General features: G+C 35.9%; 1 long non-coding RNA gene across 1 annotated transcript in view; it reads right to left on the bottom strand.

Annotated features, from left to right (window-relative positions):
* The window catches only part of LOC131091573 (uncharacterized), a 205,331-nt gene extending 187,567 nt beyond the window's left edge, over positions 1-17,764 (bottom strand). Inside the window, exon 1 of the long non-coding RNA XR_009115406.1 lies at positions 17,449-17,764. This is a non-coding gene — a long non-coding RNA (uncharacterized LOC131091573). The remainder of the gene's footprint in view (positions 1-17,448) is intronic.
* Positions 17,765-18,272: the final 508 nt, after the last annotated feature.

The raw sequence follows: 18,272 nt of genomic DNA, 5'->3' as shown, positions 1-18,272 counted from the left end.
ATAGTTATTTTTGTGGTGTACTCTCAGAACTTGTCTAGATTTGAAAAACTCCTGAAAGACAAAGCAGCTCAATATATTTTTTCTGGGCAAAATACTTTTTTTCCCCTGGTAAATTATGTATTTTTTTCCAGTCAAATACTTGATGTCTGCCAATGCTAAACTCCACAAAAGTGTCTTTTTAAATTACAATTTTCACAAGAAGTCCTTCAAACACCAGGAGACACTATTTCTCAAATATTCTTATTAGTTTGAAGAAAATCTGAACAAAAATTTCGCAAACCAGATTAAATAATTCATTTAAAACACAAAGAAGTCTTCCTTCAGAAAGGACTTGATGTTCCTTGTGAGACCCTTCCAAATCAGAATATTCTGTGATTCTGTAAAGGCACCTTTGCACATGTATTCAATTGCCTTCCACCTTCAAGAAAATGGTATGACATAATAATATTGCAAGTACATTACCTACCATCTATGAAAACAGAACTCATGGGAAGCTGAGTAACAGTTGTGTTTTTACTGTCCACAGAGATATTAATGGGCTTGCATATTCTAGAAAAGTATTTTAAAGCTTTAATAAGCTAGAATATTTATCTTCATATCCCATATCCCAACATTTTGGAGTGTTAAACACACAGTGGAGATTCATGTTTATTTTCTTCACGCAGAAAAACAGACACGATAAAGAAAAATCAACATTTGTCAGAGACTCTGAGCTACCTATCATTTCGGAGTCCCCACTCAAGCTTCCTGATTGTGAAATGTGCACTCCATTTGTTGATAATATATCTTGTTTCACCATGAAGCACTGATAGTAGCAGCTGAACAGTATTAAAATATCAGTGAAATTTTTTATCTGATCCAATGATGCTTTTAAAAAATTCTTGATTGACACAGGGCTGAGATAAAGCCACTATGGCATAAAAAAAGCATTAAAATAATCACATGATCTGATCTATGAAGACATGAGAGTAACTATTTTTTAATAAAAAAATCAGTGAGTTAAGAGTAAGACAGAGAAGATCATCATGATTAACTTGACTGATCCTCTTGCATAGCATAGAACCAAAAGCCCCAAAACAACCAAACAACCAAAAAAAATCAGAGAATTTAATCTATTATTTCTGCACACATTTCCCAATATTCATATAAACTGTAATATTAAACTTGAAATGTACTCAGCCTTTGTATAAAATTGCCATGTGATGAATAATAATTCACCATAGAAAAGTGGCTTAATTTTAACTAATTGTAATTAGTGTTATAATTTCAGTATCCATACATGCTTCCATATTTGTATTCTACACATAACTGAGACAAGATTTGAGTCTAAGGATTAATGTGACTGAACATGTCACTAAGGCTGATACCAGTGACATAATAATGCAGTTTTGCCTCAGAATCAATGTTACTTTGTCAAATTTTCATTCCTCCTGATAAAGTGAAATTTGGAAGTGGAAACTGGCAAATGTTAAAAGCTTACCATATCAATATTAATTAAAAAACCGCATCTACTCAAGATCCCCTCAACCATGTAGCATAACTCATAAATTATATTACACTCTGATATAGATTAGAGTTTAAATGCTAGGTCTACACCATCTTGGAGTTTGTGCTATATCAGAATAACTCCACTAGTTGTAGGAAATTGTAGGCTATTATCTTATGCATGTACAACAGAAAATTCCACAGGCACAGACAGAAAGTTTTAAGAGCATGTAAAAAAAAAAATCAGATTCACTGAGGGATTTTTTCTAAATAACAACTGCTCTTCCTTATACACATTCATATGTCCTACTAACTTGCAAAGAAATCCTTTGTTCATCTTCCATAAAGTTTTCTATGCATGCAATTCTGGATTCTCTCTTGTAGGCTGGCACCTGTATCCCAGACTGGAAAACAACACCTGGGTTGCACTGTTACCAAAATATGCAGAGATTTAGCTGGAAAGAAAAAAGGAAGTATTCTACAACAGCACAAATATATGGGCAAGACTTCAGTCCAAAAGAAAACTATAGCAACAGGCAGCTGTATAAAATAAGACATAATGTGGGTAAGTAACAGCTCCTACACCGACCATGGCCCACTTGCCATTTTGATGGCAGAGCTCTACGTATTCCACCAGCATTTGGAAATATTTCACAAGGTAATTTAAAAAAATATCATTTGAGTGCTTGGTTATTATATTAAAATCCAGTAGGAAAATTAAATGCTCTTAATAATAAAGTCTTTTATCATTTGGCTCACAAAAACTTCCTAGACTGCTGGCTTTTTGAATTCAGTGAATGGCTTTGCATAATAGCACTTGTTATTGAAAAAAAATCCATGCAAATAATTTGACAGCTTGTAAACAGCACCACAATGAAGTAAAAGCTCTGCTCTTACTTGTTAAATAAAAACCTAAGAGTCACAATTTATATTTAAGTTATGGATCCTTTGCTATATGAAATTGAACTGAAGAAATATGAAAAACTGAAAAAGTTCATCTCCAGACTTTTCATTTGGCCCAAGGTAAGAGATGGCACAAGGTCTGAAATTTCAGTTTGGTTTTGGTTTGGGGTATTGTTTCTTTGATTAGGTTTTCATTTTTTGTCTTTAGAACAAAGAAAGGAATTTATCTTCTTTGATTTACCTAAATCATGGGGCTTTCTACTAATTTTGAGTCCATCTGAAATACAAGAATTATAGAAAGTTACCCATTTGTATGTATACTTGAAGAAACATAGAAAACATACATTTTAATGGCAGCAGAGCAAAGAGATTGTGCTTATTTTTCTAGAAATCACCTACAATCTTCTTTCATTGTCCCACTACAAATACTTTTTTTTTTTTTTAACAGATTGCTCTAAAAGGCTTTGTTAAAAAAAATTGAGAACTTAGTGATCCAGACAAAATATTTAGAAATTTAAAGTCTTACATATATTTATAGGTGACTCAATAAAAACAGAAAGCAAGGAGAACCAGAGTATATTTTCAGTGCCTTTTAAGTGGCTTCATCATCGGTCCACAAATCTCCAGTTAGAAGAAAACATGACAAAACTGTATTTTCCCGATCAAATAATCCTAAATAATCCAGTGAGAATTCGTCCTGGCTATTTTTTTTTTCAGTTTAACATTTCATAAAGGAGAGGGTAGGTTTGTACTATGTGTAAAATTTATGTCTAATATAGGTTTGGGGTTTTTTTTTTCCCAGTTTTCACAGTTTAGCTGATGTCACTCAGTACTACTATACAATCATTTGAACAAAACACAGAATTTAATTAATCACCTAAATGTGAGACTTAGGCACTAGATTTAGGAGGTGAGAACATAAAGAATACTGTTTTCACTCCCATTATACAATTTTGTAAACAGTATTTTCAAAACAGTTCAAGTGGCATCAGTTATGAGTCCATTAATTCATTATCAGCCTTCTTGGATCCTTCCCCCTGAACCTGGGAATTGCAGGAAAGCTCCTTCTCCATTACAGGATAACCTTTTTTTCAATCAATTAGACATATTGTGCTTGAGAGATGGGGCAAAACTAATCTCTGAATGTGAGCCTATGCCATAAAGTCATTGTCATTTCATGAACTGCCCATCATTTTTCTACATTTTTGTAAGAGACTGACAGCTTGAATAAAAAAATAAAAACAATTTTGGAAAACTAAAGACTTCTGAAACGAGGAGGTCATGGATAGTTACCAAAGTGCAATGGGAATTGCTGGCGCCAGGTCTGGCAGCAATGAGGAATGACAGCTTGTCCAAGGGCTGCTCTGGCCACTGTCAATGGGATGGAAAGATTAAGTGAGGCAAAGGCCAGGGACTCCCTGCATCTGCCAGAAGCCTTGCTGAATTAACTCAGCACGAGTCTGTGAAAGATGCATCAGCTGCACATCTCTCTGAGGCTCTCTCGATGTTGTTTCCTTTGGATTTGCTGAACAAACAGCACTCCAAGCCTGAAACACTCAGATTGGACAGGTTTATCAGCAACATAGGAGTGCCCTTCAATGTGATTTAGTATTTTGGTAAAAAGAGGAAAGGGAAACGGAGCACAACCACCACAACTCCAGCCTTCAGACCTGGATACTTTTTATTTCCTTATCATCACCCAGAAATGTCCAAGATACAGCACAGGCCTCAGGCCAAGGATCCATAGCATGGCCTTATTTAGCAAATAGTATTGCCACTTGCAACTCTTACGCTATGAGCCTGGTCGTCTAGCAGTCCTGCATTCACCACCTCCAGGGTCTGCCTCTACCTCTTACCCTATTCTCCTAAATCAATTCTTATCTAAAATAAGTTAACTTTAGTGACTGGCATCTCATTCACCATAAACAGGTCCTGGTTGCAGTTTCTCAGGCAAGTTTCCCCGAGATTTAACTCCCTGGTTCAGCAAAAACCTCACTCTTTTCCCCTCCAAGGCTGGCTGTCCCCTCAGCAAGTGCAGCCAGGATCACCAAAATAATCCACCTACAGCAAACCCAGCAGCAAACCGAGACCCCCACACTGGTACCAGGGTAGGGGACACAAACAGCAGGGTACATGGCCACTGCACAGTCCTCTCAAGGGAGGGCCCCACAAAAGAGTAGAAAACAAAACAGGGGACTCACAGGGCTCTCCCCACCTCCTCACAGCCCCCTCCTTGCCACTCCTTTCCCTCACAGGACAGGACGTTGCTCCCTCAGCCACGCTGCGGCACAAGACTGCCCTCCATCACCCTGGCCCCTGCCCAGCTGTCCCCTGCATGGCATGAGTAGCTTCTTCCCACATCAGCAGCAATTTTCCAGAAGGTTTTATAGGCAGCCCCAGCCTCGACTTCTGTCCCTCAGCTGTGTCAAGGTGTTACTCTCCCCACAAAGAGAGCCTTGGGAGGAGGCTGAAACAAAGCAACCCTTGGCTCACCTGCAAGGGACATTCAGCTACAGTCAGTGAGATGAGATAAGAAGCATGGGAGATAAAGCCGTATTTTGCTCTCTGCTTCGGTAGAATGCTGGCCATCAGTTTGTGCATTGCTTCCAACACATTTAAGGGAAGTAGTTTTCCCTAACTTGAAGTCATCCTAACAGCAGCTTCTTGTATCATTACACCAATTATCTTATTGATGAACACATCTATCAGAGTCTTGTAGGTTAAAAAGAGATGCTTCTGGGTATTAAGCTGTATTCAGGCACAATCAGTTTCAACTGCAGCCTCTCACTTCTCTGTAAATAGAAAATGTTAGAGAGACTGGTGGATTTTCTCTTTGTTTGGTGAATATTTACCAAGAGGGGAGCAGATTTCCTCAGCTAGAAGAAATCAGTAATGACTAGTTCCTCCCCTAGTTTGCCCAGAAGGATCATCATTATAAATTACCTTATTGACTGGTGGCTCTGCACAGCACCCTTTGTGCTTCAGTGGTCTGAGTAATCAACATGCTAAATGCAGGTAAGGAGGTCATTTGCAGCAAAATGTTACTGCTGGACAGGAAAACTCTTTTATCCAAATGCAGTTTGCTTCCATTTCAGTTTTCTTGGTGGATAAAAGTCTTGGGACTTTTCAATTTTCAAACAGAAGCTTCTGAGACATGGTTATAGGGACACTGATATCTACAACTGCAGATATCTATATGCACTTGTGTGATTACTTGTAAATAAATTGTAGCTGTAATTCCAATGGAAGTTATATCTTTGCATGTCAAATACAATTCTCTAGATAATGCATAGGAAAATAGGCAAAGTTTAAATTAAGGCATCTAAAAAACTTAATTGAATTTTATTAAGATTTTATCCTCTCTATACATTAAGGGCACTATTATCTAGGTAATTCTAAAACTATCCTCAAATCATTCATTCTATAATTGGCAAAATTACCAATATTCAAAGGAAATTTAAAATGAGTCTTTAGGTTTTGCTCGAAGTAATTTTTAATGTATGTCACTATGTTGAGAAACCAACGCTGCATGAAAAAAAAGAGAAATCCAAAGTTCAAATTTAGAACTTGAGTGTTTTGTTGGTTGATTTAGGCCTTACTTTGTAGTATGTCAAAAATCTTGCATCTCTGATGACATAGAGACATTAAATATTATTTCACATCCTGAAAGTTTTATGCTGTGGTAGAGCATTTTAAAGAGTGGACTTTTTTAGAACAGAACTTTTTTTAATAGAGGCTTTCTGAATTTTATGAGTTATATCTAGAAGAATTATATTTACATCTATTCTCTAAAAGCATAATATCTCTAGCACTGTTTTCTTCCAGAGAAAATAATGGGAGAAAGAGAGTAGAAATGTCCATTAATACAAAAGGATAGCATGCAGACTTGTAAGAAAATATAATAGGGATGGTGGCATTATATTTCTGTGGTCCTTGTCAAGATTAACAATCCCATGTGCATGGTTTGTATTAAAGAACTGATTTATTGTTTGAAAAAGAATTGTAAGGTCAAACAGCAATAAAAAGTAGGGCCTTCTTTACATCTTCCTTTCCATTTCCTAAACAAGGATCTTTATAGAGAAATATTTTTTAAATTATTTTTTAAAACTGTGTACAAAATTGTTAAGAATATATATACTTTTGTATCTAATAGTGTCAGTAGTGCACAGTATTAGGCACAAGGTACAGCACCTGTGCTCATGATTATAAAAAGATAGTCAAAATACCTCAGTGTGGTACAAGATCACAAAATTAAATTACTGCTGGCTTCAGTACTTTAAACTATTATGAACTAATAACAATTAAAAGTCATGGAAATTATTATGACAAAATATCATCTGACATGTAGTAGATTAGCCAAAATTTCTATGCCACTTTATGCCAGCAATGTTTTTCTAGCTCAGAGGAATCAACCATTCTGATTCTTGGAACACTAAAAGCAAATGATTTTTAGGATCTGATTTCAAGAGAAGTAGATTGTCTGTGAGAATTAAGGACTTGTTTAGGTAATTTAATCAATGACTTTGATTATTCATGTTAAGTTTTGGAGGATATGCATGAAATTTCCACTGTACTCTGCATTTTATCTGAAATAAAACTAAGAGTGGTGGATCTAATGATTGTTTGACATCTCAAAAGGAAATTTTGAGTAGTGACTCAGTTGTGCAAACATATGCATCTAAAATGAAAAGAGAGATTTTAAAAATGTCATATAAAAGAGCTCCATATCTTATTTAGGTTCAAGATAATACTACCAAGACATTATTTGTGAAATGTGTTACAATTTTGCTTACTACTGTCTTTATTAAAAGGTAACTTAATTTTAATTTTTAGGTAGACATTATAGTGTCCCAGTTCATCCACTAGCTATAGTTTTGAACATAGTTGTGGATTTTTATTCCCAAAAGATTATAACTTAATGTTTGTAAGACTTCATGTACTGTATTTCCAAGTACATGCTATCATTACTGAGAGTAGAGCACATTGGTTATGTTGAATTTTCACAGCTGACACATAATGAGAAAGCACAAAAGTGCAGCTCAATCCAGAGAGGTTCACACATCATCTACAAAAAAAGCATGCTACAGGGTGACCTAATTATATTTAATTTTATACCCAAGTTGATAATTTATTGAAGGGTGTGGAAATTAAACAAACTCATTAATAAAATAAAGCTTTTTCAAAAGGCAGAACAGCATATTCTGCCCACATGAAATATTTATCTGTGTAGAGTACCTATCACTTTAGTGACTAGAGACTCATCAGCTAAAAAAGCAATTAGAAAAAAAAAACCAACAAAAAACCACAAACAAATATAACCAAACCTCTTATTTTCTTTCAACATTCTTATCCTCCCAAAATTAGAAATTCCAAATAGCTACAGACTGCAATGGCTGACCTTATGTACTTTTCCTAAAAAAAGATACTGTTTCCTGCCCTGCCCAGTTTGGCCCACCATTTCTCCCCAAAAAGAGAAAGGAAAAAAAAAAAAAAAAAAAGAAAAAAATTCTTCTCAAAAGAAGGGAAAACTGGAGAAAAGAGATGCAGACTGTGATAAATGAACTGCCAAGGGAAGGGAAGGGAAGGGAAGGGAAGGGAAGGGAAGGGAAGGGAAGGGAAGGGAAGGGAAGGGAAGGGAAGGGAAGGGAAGGGAAGGGAAGGGAAGGGAAGGGAAGGGAAGGGAAGGGAAGGGAAGGGAAGGGAAGGGAAGGGAAGGGAAGGGAAGGGAAGGGAAGGGAAGGGAAGGGAAGGGAAGGGAAGGGAAGGGAAGGGAAGGGAAGGGAAGGGAAGGGAAGGGAAGGGAAGGGAAGGACTGTTACACAGCTTTCTAGTCATGGATACAGGAGACTTGCAAAGAAGTTTTAGTTTTACAATAGGCATCTTCGGCACGGAACATTTGAAACTGTGCCATCCAAGAAAATGCCAATTCTTTTTAGCACAAGTTCTTCACTAGCAAAATTGTGTAAAATCAATGGCAAAAGTATCAGGGACCATAACCGCTCCAAATACAAAGGTGCAGCGCCGTCACATCCCTCCTATATGGACCCAGCACCGCATCCCACCACAGCTGGGTTGGAAGAGGTCAGGCTGAAAGAGTTGGTGCTGTCACTGTCAGGTAGGGTTTTTTTTTTTACTCTCAGATACATACACATTTTCTACATGGAATACTTTCACATACTGTACAGAATTTCTCTCTGGATTTTAGCATAAATCTAAAACATCTTCAGCTATCTTATGGAATTGAAGATGATGAATAGTTATAGATGTAGGAAAAACTGATATTCCTGATACATGCATAGATAGTAAGATTGGTCCACAAATCACTGTCTGAAAAATGTTGATGGCTAAAGTAATTTTGGTTCCTCTTGAGAATGTTAATCTATGACAGAATCAAAGAAAATACATGATGGTAAACCAGAATGGAGATTCACAGTATAGAGTTTATTTCTTAGTAAATATCTATTGGCATTCTCTTATGCCAAGATTTATACAAAGTACTGAAAGATATCTCTCCTTGATGAAAAGAATTTGAACTGTTTTGCATGATAAAAGCTTGTGGATGAGTTAATCTTGACGTCCTGTAAATCTTGACATTCACTCCTCCAACGCTCTAGTGTAGATCAACCACACAAAGTGACAGCAGTTCTTGTAGTAGGGTTTCTCCAAAACTTTTAGGCAGGAATAATTGGTTATATAAACAGGTGAAGAAGTTAATGAGTTTCAGATACATTTATATATATATATACATGGACAACAACAAAAAAAAAGTAGAAATCTAGATGCCTAAGAGAATTGTAGAATCATCAGACAGGATTTTGGTTTAGATTGATATGTAATATTGTTGGACAGGTTTTACGCATGTTTTCCTCTCTGTGTATCCTAAGTTCATTTCATTCTTTGAAGTTATTAAGAAGTTTGATATGTCCCAGGCATGCAGCATTTGCTTGGGCAAGACATTGAAAAGATGAGCTAGAGTGAGGTTGAGACTGCACCTCACATTGGAGGCAGGGATGTATAATTACTTAGTTGGTCCCCTGGAAAGAAACCCAGTAAAGTGTGTGATTTCTTAAACAGTACAAAAATTGTGACAGGAACTATTGTGTAATTGTATATCTGCATCAATTCAATAATGTTGTCTTCCTGATCCCATCCATCCCAAAGAGCTGTAAGCTTTTTCCCAAGGTCTTAGAGATGTTGTGGCAGCCAAACAGGATATGGATACAGAGTGCAAAAGAAACATCTTTTCCCAAAGTGTGCTCGCTGATCTTCAGAATAATGTCAGATGTCTGACACATCTGCTTGATCATGCTCCTAATCATGCAATTCAGGGACAATTTTCCATTTTTGATGGACACTGTAGAGCTTTTGTACTTTGCTCCAGCTTTGCTGGTGAAAAAACACCTCATAATAGCTGTAATCCCAGGCATTGATATTTGTTTTATTGGCATAAGGTAATAAAGAGCAGGTACTGATGACATTGTTGTAATTTTGCTAGTTACATTCTGTACATATATACAGATGTACGACAGTGCCTAGATGAATGGACAAACATCCAAGACTGAGTCCCTTGAATATCATCCAAGCTCACCTGAATCTGCTTCAAATTTCCTGTGTCTCCAAATAGGCAGGGAACTTGAAAGTATGTTTCCCCTTCAGAAGTTACTCATTATTTCATTTAAGAAGATAGGTTCAAATTCTGATTCCACACACAGTATTAAAAAGTTATAGCCTGTCATAAGTTAATTTATAAACGCCCTGATATGTTTGTATTATTTAATCGAGTTCAATAAAATGCACCAGCAGAAGGATTTTCCAGATGAGCTTGTTCTTATTTGCACATTAATTTCAGAACTGCCCTTACACATCAGTACAGCTGTGATGCATAGAATTAGGAATCATTAATGCATCTTAAGAAGCTGGGAAGAGCAAAACACTACAATTTATTTTCAGAAGTTTTTAGAAGTTGGTGAAGTCCATGTACCCCTATGAAGTAGACTTCTAGAACTGAAATTTACAGAATTTAAAGAATATTATATATTTTTACTTTCTGGTATACATAATTTCCATATGCTGCAAAATATTTATACTATCATTAAGTATTCTGGGACACAAAGATCATTACATAGTATTAAGAACAAATATTACAACATTACAACATTACATAGTATTACACCTTCTGATCATTACAAAGTATTAAGAACAAAACTATTGTTTCACTATGTTTAATAAAAAAACAATTATCATCATTTACTAATTTTTGACAGTTCATTATGTTTACCTTAACAGCTTGCCCTAAAGTGAATTTCACAGGGGTTTGGTGTGAGATATTTTTTTGTGTTTTTTTGTTGTTGTTGTTTAGTTAGTTAGTTTGTTTGTTTGCGTTTGGTTTTGTTTGTTTTGTTTTTGTTCTTTAGTTTGTTTGGTTGGTTGGTTTGGTTTGTTTTTATGTTTAATATTTAATAATTGGAGGGAAGGGGCAAAACTTTCAGTTGTATATCCAAATCAGTCACAAAATGTTCTGCGGGTGAAAAAGGTGTATAAATACTCAAGGTGTTACCATAGGTTTGTCACTGTTGTAAAGTGCTGTAAGCACATTCATTGTCAGTGTTACAGATCCACCAGAGGACAATGAATTACTTCTCTCTATCAGCTGCTCTGCAGAACTTTGTTCACTCACTTGATACTCCACAGACCAGTGTTAACAGTCACTGATCAGACCAGAATTTATCCATGTCTTTTTCCAGAGCCAAACGTAATCCATTTTTTGCAAAGCAACAACACTTTTTGTTCACTTCAAAATATTTTGAAATTCAAACAAACCAAAAAATTTAGAGTTTTTCTCAAAACTGTAACATGTTTTAATGGTAGTTTGTTGCACGCTGCTCAGCAAAGCCATTCAGAGCTGTTATTACATCACAGCATTCAAGCAGATTATGTGAACAAAGTGTTTTCAATATCAGGGAAAATAGTATTTTGTTAAGATCCTGGTATCTGATGATCTGCATTTCTTGGTGACACCTGTCTTATAACTTGTGCCTTCAAGCGACTTCCCAACCAACAAACCATTTTCTTTTATGGTACTCAAGGAATATGTTTGGGTTTTACATGTCTGTATTCCTAAAAATTACAAATTTTCTCCAACAGGGAAAACGAATACTTCTGTATATACTTATATAAACTACATGCTTCTGTGTGGAATACAGACAGTAAAAGATAAGATTAAATACAGGTACATGCACACATGTATGCACACATATAATAGACTCATTTAATTGATTGGCTTAGGTTGGAAGTGACCCTAAAGATCATCTAGTTCCAGCACCCCTGCCATGGACAGGGATGCCATCATCTATATATAAATAAATATATGTGTATACGATTGTATATAAATTTGAGGAAGTGCAGGTGCTGTTTCAGTGCAATTTTATTTGCTTTGTCATTTTTTTTCCAGTAAAAAAAAAATTAAAAACAAACAAAAGATTCCGCTTTTCATTGTATTATGAAGTGTATTTTAAATTACATTGTTATTGCTTCTCTTTAAAATATTTTGACAGTACATGTAATAATTGTTTTTGCAAACTTCTCTACTTCTAAAATCTAGTAATTTGAATTGTTGCCTTCATATATTATACAAAACATAAAATAGGAAAAACACCTAAGTATTTCTAATTTGACTACATGTCTGAAAATCTGTTGTTTCTGTCTTTAAACATTCATCACAGATTAATTATTTGTTCATGCTTAATAAAGCACACCAGACTCTTGCAGTTTTCATTAGCTGAAGTGACTTCTGTCAACTTTGAGTGACTTCTGTTTGCCATGGTAATACTTTACATTTATATAACAGTTTTCATTCAAAAGTTTTTCAAAGTGCTTTGCTTAGTGTGTTTATATAAGGGATAAATTAACCAGCCAGTAAATTGGAGTTACCTCTGGAGTGAAGCTCTGCAGAAACTTTGTGCTAGACTCTTACATCGGTTTAATTTTTTATCTTTTACATAAAATTTCATTGATTTCAAGGAAGCAAAACATATAATTAAATTAAACTGTGTTTTATAGAGGAGAAAAGAGTCTTGCTACTAGGGTGCTTGACTCCAGCCAAGAAGTGGTCTCTGCTCCTTGCTTCTGCTATGCTTCCTGTCATTCCTCCAGCAATTTGTTTGGTCTCATTTCAGCCTTAAAAAAAGTCACATGATCATAGAATATCTTGAGTTGGAAGAGAACCAAAATAATCATCAAAGTTAACTCCTGGCTCTGCACAGGACAACCTCAGGATCACACCATGCATCTGAGAGCATTGCCCAAATGCTTCTTGATCTCTGTCAGGCTTGGTGCTGTGACCACTTCCCTGGGGAGCCTGTTCTGGTCCCTAACCACCCTCTAGGTCAAAAAAGTTTTCCTAATATCCAATCTAAACCTCCCCTGAGAAGACTTCATGTCATTCCCTCAGGTCCTGTCACTCGTGACCACATAGAAGAGTTCGGAGTCTGCCTCTCCTCCTCACAAGGAAGCTGTATCTGCAGTGAGGTCGCCCCTCAGTCCCCTCCTCTCCGGGCTGAACAGACCAAGTGACCTCAGCCCCTCTTTGTGTGCCCTCCTCACCCATCCACCTTTCACCATCTTTATGGACCCTCTTTGGATGCTCCCTGATGGCTTTATACCCCTTTTTTATATTATGGTACCCAAAAATGCACACAAGGCTCCAGGTAAGATCATCCCAGTGATGAATAGAGTGGAACGATCACCTCCTTTGACTGAGTGGCAATGCTGTGCCTGAGGAATTACTAGTAATAATAATGCCATCTCAGCTTTGATGACTGTTCATGTGTACATAATTAATTTCTTGAAATGCAAGCAAATCATAGTTAACTGTAGCCACCTTTTAGTAATGAATAAGCCCTCTTCTACAAACAGAAAGATAATTTGTATGATGCTGAATTTGCAATGTGCTAATAATATATCTATTGGAGATCATCTTAGAGTTTGAAGCATCAATTATCTACCTAAGAAATAATACTTGATTTATTCCATATTGTTAGCAATTTCATTATATTGGATGAACTGTCTATGTACAGCAATAAACAAAGTATCTTGAGGTTCTGGTTGGAATTTCTAGATGCTGTTTAGTAGAACAAAGTTCTTTATTGATACGTCATAAGACAGTTGCTATAAGAGGATGCAAAATGAGAGATTATTCAGATGTGCAGTAAAACCCAGAAATAACATATTTTTTTTAACTTTTCTTTTTTCATTTCAACTTGACTGGATTATACTTCTTCAGGGTGAATGTCAAACATCACAAAGTGTGTCAGTCCTTTTTATTTTCTTTTATTTTTTTCTTGAATGGAGTTGGTAGTATTGGAATCTCCCCAAGCCATACAATTTAAAGTAGTAAGTTGGTTTAGTGTGGGTAAAATAATTTACCAATGTGGGATTTTTTTTTCATTCAAGGATGGCAGGAATAAAAGAAATTCTTCAAAACTGGAACAGGGGCACAATTATTTTGCTTGTCTTTTGACATTCATGTTTCTCCTGGCCTCACTTCAGCATGACATGACAGTGTTTGCAAATACCTTGCTGTGCTTTAGAACAAATTAAATTCTTTTCATTAGCCTGCAGTAGATTATTCTAGAGTTCTTTCTGAAGAATCCCAAGTATCAGAGTAATTGTACAAAGTTTACAACCCACAAGAAATAGCAAAAAACTTCACAAATGGTTTCAGGTCCAGAGGTGCAATGAATTTACAGAAACTAAAGGGTACTAGGCAGAACAAAGGTGTTGAATTTGGCCCACGGTAACCTCAGTATAGCTGCTTATATGAGTAAATGTTTCCAGAATTGAAACTTTCTCATTTTGTGAAATAAAGAGCCATCCAAAAACCCTGATTACAAAGCAAGCAGTGTAAGGGAAGAGTATGTCACTTCTAGGTACTCTAGGTTCTTTTCAATCCAATATAACAGTACGCAATGGAATTTATTTTTTTTTTTTAAAGCTAGTTCCCCCATTATTCACAGTTATTCAGATAAATAGACTTTAGCTTCTTGGACATAAGTGATGCTTCATATTCATATTAGTAATCCTAGGGATTACTTCAAAATTTTTGCTGAATGTGTTTCCTGCTTCTCCTTTATGGGACATAAAGTAGCTTCTACACATAACCATTAATTGACAGCAAAAGTTTTCAATTATGTGCAATAAAAATACCCAAAAGAAACAGAACCCTCTCCAACAACTGAACAAAAAATAGAGAGATTGTTAGCTGCTCTGTATTATTAAAATAATCCACATCCAAAATAAATTAATTCAATAATAATTTCTTTTGGTAAAAAAATCTAGGAGCTAGCTGTATCTTTGTGTTGCAGCTTGCTGTATGATAGCATAGGAGGAAAGAGCCCCCTAATGGCTTTAAGTTAGCTAGGAAAATAAAAACAAATTTTGCCTTCTGTGACTTCAAGCTGGAAAGGAATACAGCATTAATTTTCAAAAGGTCAAACTAATCTTTTGAGAAAAAGGCGACATAACTGAATCAGTTTAAAGCGTTGCAAAAAGTCCAGATTAACATTAACAACATCAAAGACCTGAAAGAAAATGCACAGTTTGTAATATACAAACTCTTAACTCTTTCTCATTTGTGTATTTTTCATGTATTTTTTCTGGATCTGACAAAAGAAAATGATTAAAATATTTAATGTGGAAATTAATAACAAAATTTAAAAAATGAATATCTTATGCGTAGAAAAATATGAATGTCAGCTTAACTAATTGTTTTGTTTCTGATTCTCTTTTGAGCTTTAGATACAATAATTTAAGACTCAAATGAAATATTACCATTGCAAAAACCCCTGCTTTTTAGTGTTATTTGGAGTTTCATGGCTTAGATGTAACCTGACTAGTAACAGACATTAATCTCGAGGGAAAAAAATTGCTGTCTTTGAAATCACAGAATTACCATGATTTTTTTTCCTAATCAGAAAATTATAAGGTACATTTAAAGAGCACAGTATAGTGAACAAGATTTTTCAGAGAGAAAAGAGAGATATTATAAGAGCTGTAGGAAAGCTTTTGAGCATACATAAAGGACTTTTTTTGCTAGTCAAACTGCACATGAAATATACTGAGGCAGGCCTTAAGCTCTGTAAGAATATAAATTGAGTTAGACATTCAATTATCTTAGCTCTTTATAAAATACTGTCTATGCTTGATAAATCTAACTTTCAATACCCATGTCTTTGTCTCAGTGTTAAAATTTTCAGTCAGATAATTAAAATATAAAGTGTTTCCTTCCATTATTTGTGGTCAGATACTGCACTCTGACTCCATAGTCAGTGTGGGGAGTGCTCATCTTTGGCAATATTTTATGGAGTAAAACACCACAAAATAAGGTTATGGTGGCAAAATGTACCCCCAGAAGAAGGTCTGGTTACCTGGAAAGAGTTTTAGAAAGAAACAACAAAATTGCTGACATTTATGTATATAAGAAATAACATAAACCCTATTCATATAGAAGACACAAGGTATTAAAATAGCACAGATTCTATAGTTGAAGTAAGATTTCAGTTTGGGGTCATCAGCTTAGTTTGTTTTGCCGATGTTTATTCATATGATACATTATAGCAGACAAAATTTTCTCTTAAGCATTGCATATTTTTATCCTTGTGGTCACTTAGATACCCCCTTGAAATTATTGTTAGTTTGTAAAAAAATCTTTATATACCCAAGGTCCTTAATTCCTATATGTCTTTTAAAAATTATAAATAATCATTTTGACAACTCCACTTCTCATTTGGGTTTTTGAGAAGTCTTTAACTATTTAAGTGTGCTGTTTTATGGAAATTTATTAAAAATTTCTTGGTAAAGGAAGTGAAGAAAGTGCTTTTCTGTAGTTGTGATTCTTTAGTCATTGGATAAATTGGATTACACGTAGGTCCACCTCCTAGCAGCAAGACCTTGCTATAGGCAGTTTCCCAACTGGCCAAAGCATTGGAACACTGTACTTGGCTGGGTCAAAGTTTACCTAAATGCTTGCATTAATAGATTGATGCCTCTACTTCACCCAGAGGGAATAATTACAATATGTGGCATATGAGAAACTCTGCAGTATGGAACAAGGAGCAGAGTGCACAAACTGATGAGGAAGGTGGTGCACGTCGTCGCAGCTGGAAGCAATGTGCTGCTAATGAAGAAGCTGTGTTAGTGTTATGCTCCCCTGGCCTGTAAACACCCAGTCAATCAACTTCCTGACATACATACTTCAAACCCAAAAGCTGGGTTATTTCAGATATAGTCTGTCACCTTCAAAATCACAGCAATCTATCAGAACCTATCACCTATGACAGCAAAACCACTTAAAACACAGCTAAAGGAAATACATAGAAACTTTATATGGAGCTCTGCAGTTAGAGTCAATGTCATAGCAAAACAGGCAATCAGTCCATGGGATGGCTGCTTCAAACATACAGTGTAACAGAACATCCTAGGTTTCATATTTCAAGTCACAAGCCTTGATCTTTGCTTTGCAGGCAGAATGCTAGTAATAACTACAACATAGCTAAAAAATGGCAGTCTAATGATAAATTATTTAAGGCTGACCATATTTGCTCAGCAGTAACATGTTTGCAGTGGAAAGACAGATACTATTTCAAACTGCTGACAAGCACTGAGAAATCCTTCAGGTAAATACTCTCTCTACCTGGCATCACAATTTGCACACTAAATGATCAAAAATATGGGAGAGCTTGTGTGCCATTATTACTCCGGACTGTTTAGCATGTATGGGACAAGTTACATTAAAACATCCTCCAAATAGTTAGAAATGATCTTTTCTGTTTCATTCCACTCACCTTAAGGGTTAAGCATGACAAATGCAATGCACAAACCATGTCCTGTGAATTGTCTTTAGGGGTACATAACAATTGTTACATATGGTCTGCGAGTGCAAGAAATACAAGCACAAAAATGCATTCTGAGAATAAATGCCAAAGCCTTGTATTTAACATGCAAGATACAAAAAGAAAAATTCCTTTCTTATCTACTCGGAAAAGCAAATGATAATTTCCTTACCTGGAAGATCAAACTCTGTATATCATCAATAATATGTGAGGTAAAGGGAGAGAGTGAATTTTTGTCTTCCGTAATAAGCCTTTCTTCAGAGAAGCAGAACATGAGAGATGTAATTGTAAGTGAAACGAACTATTCCAAGATCCAGTCTGTCATCAGTTGCACTGGCTTAGAGCTGGCATCCTCTTGCAAATGAAAAAAGGGTAGCTCAGCAAGTTCTCCACTGAAGGAGCTCAATATCAGTGTTATCAGGCACCAGCTGTCACACACTGATGCTACAGTGGGTACGGTCTCCCTCTATTGCACGCTTTCTCTCGCTTGCTCTCCCTCTCTCTCACCCTGACGTTCACTCAGCTCTGAATCTGAGCTCCTTCTGCTGCTGTATAATCAATCCAGCCTGTCTCAATCTAATAGGCCTCTCTTTAACCAGCCAATCAATAGCACACATTCCGCTGCTGCTCCCCAGGGTCTTTACCAGGAGCAGTACAAACAATAAGAGTTTGGCCAGCAGTTTAACTAAGTATTTTTCATTATTTTATCTCTGTTAAAGAAAAATTGTTTAGGAGAGCCCAGATTCAAAGCTATCTTTCTCCGTGTTTTTCGTGATAGTTATATAAACACGCACATTGCACTGCAGCAGCATTCTGAACACTTTAAAATTTTTACCCATTTCACATGTTTTAGAATGCATATTTAAAAAGAAAGAAAATAAACCACATACACACACTCTCCCCCCATGGTCCAGTCTAGAAATGAACCTGTATGCCAAGCCTCAGGCTTTGTGTTCTGAAAAATCAAGCAGTGTGTTCAGTAACTGGAATTGTTTA

This window comes from Melospiza georgiana, chromosome 1 (genome assembly GCF_028018845.1).
Source record: "Melospiza georgiana isolate bMelGeo1 chromosome 1, bMelGeo1.pri, whole genome shotgun sequence".
Lineage (NCBI taxonomy): Eukaryota > Metazoa > Chordata > Aves > Passeriformes > Passerellidae > Melospiza > Melospiza georgiana.
The sequence above is the reverse complement of the archived record's forward strand: the minus strand, read 5'-3'. Positions and strand labels throughout refer to the sequence as shown.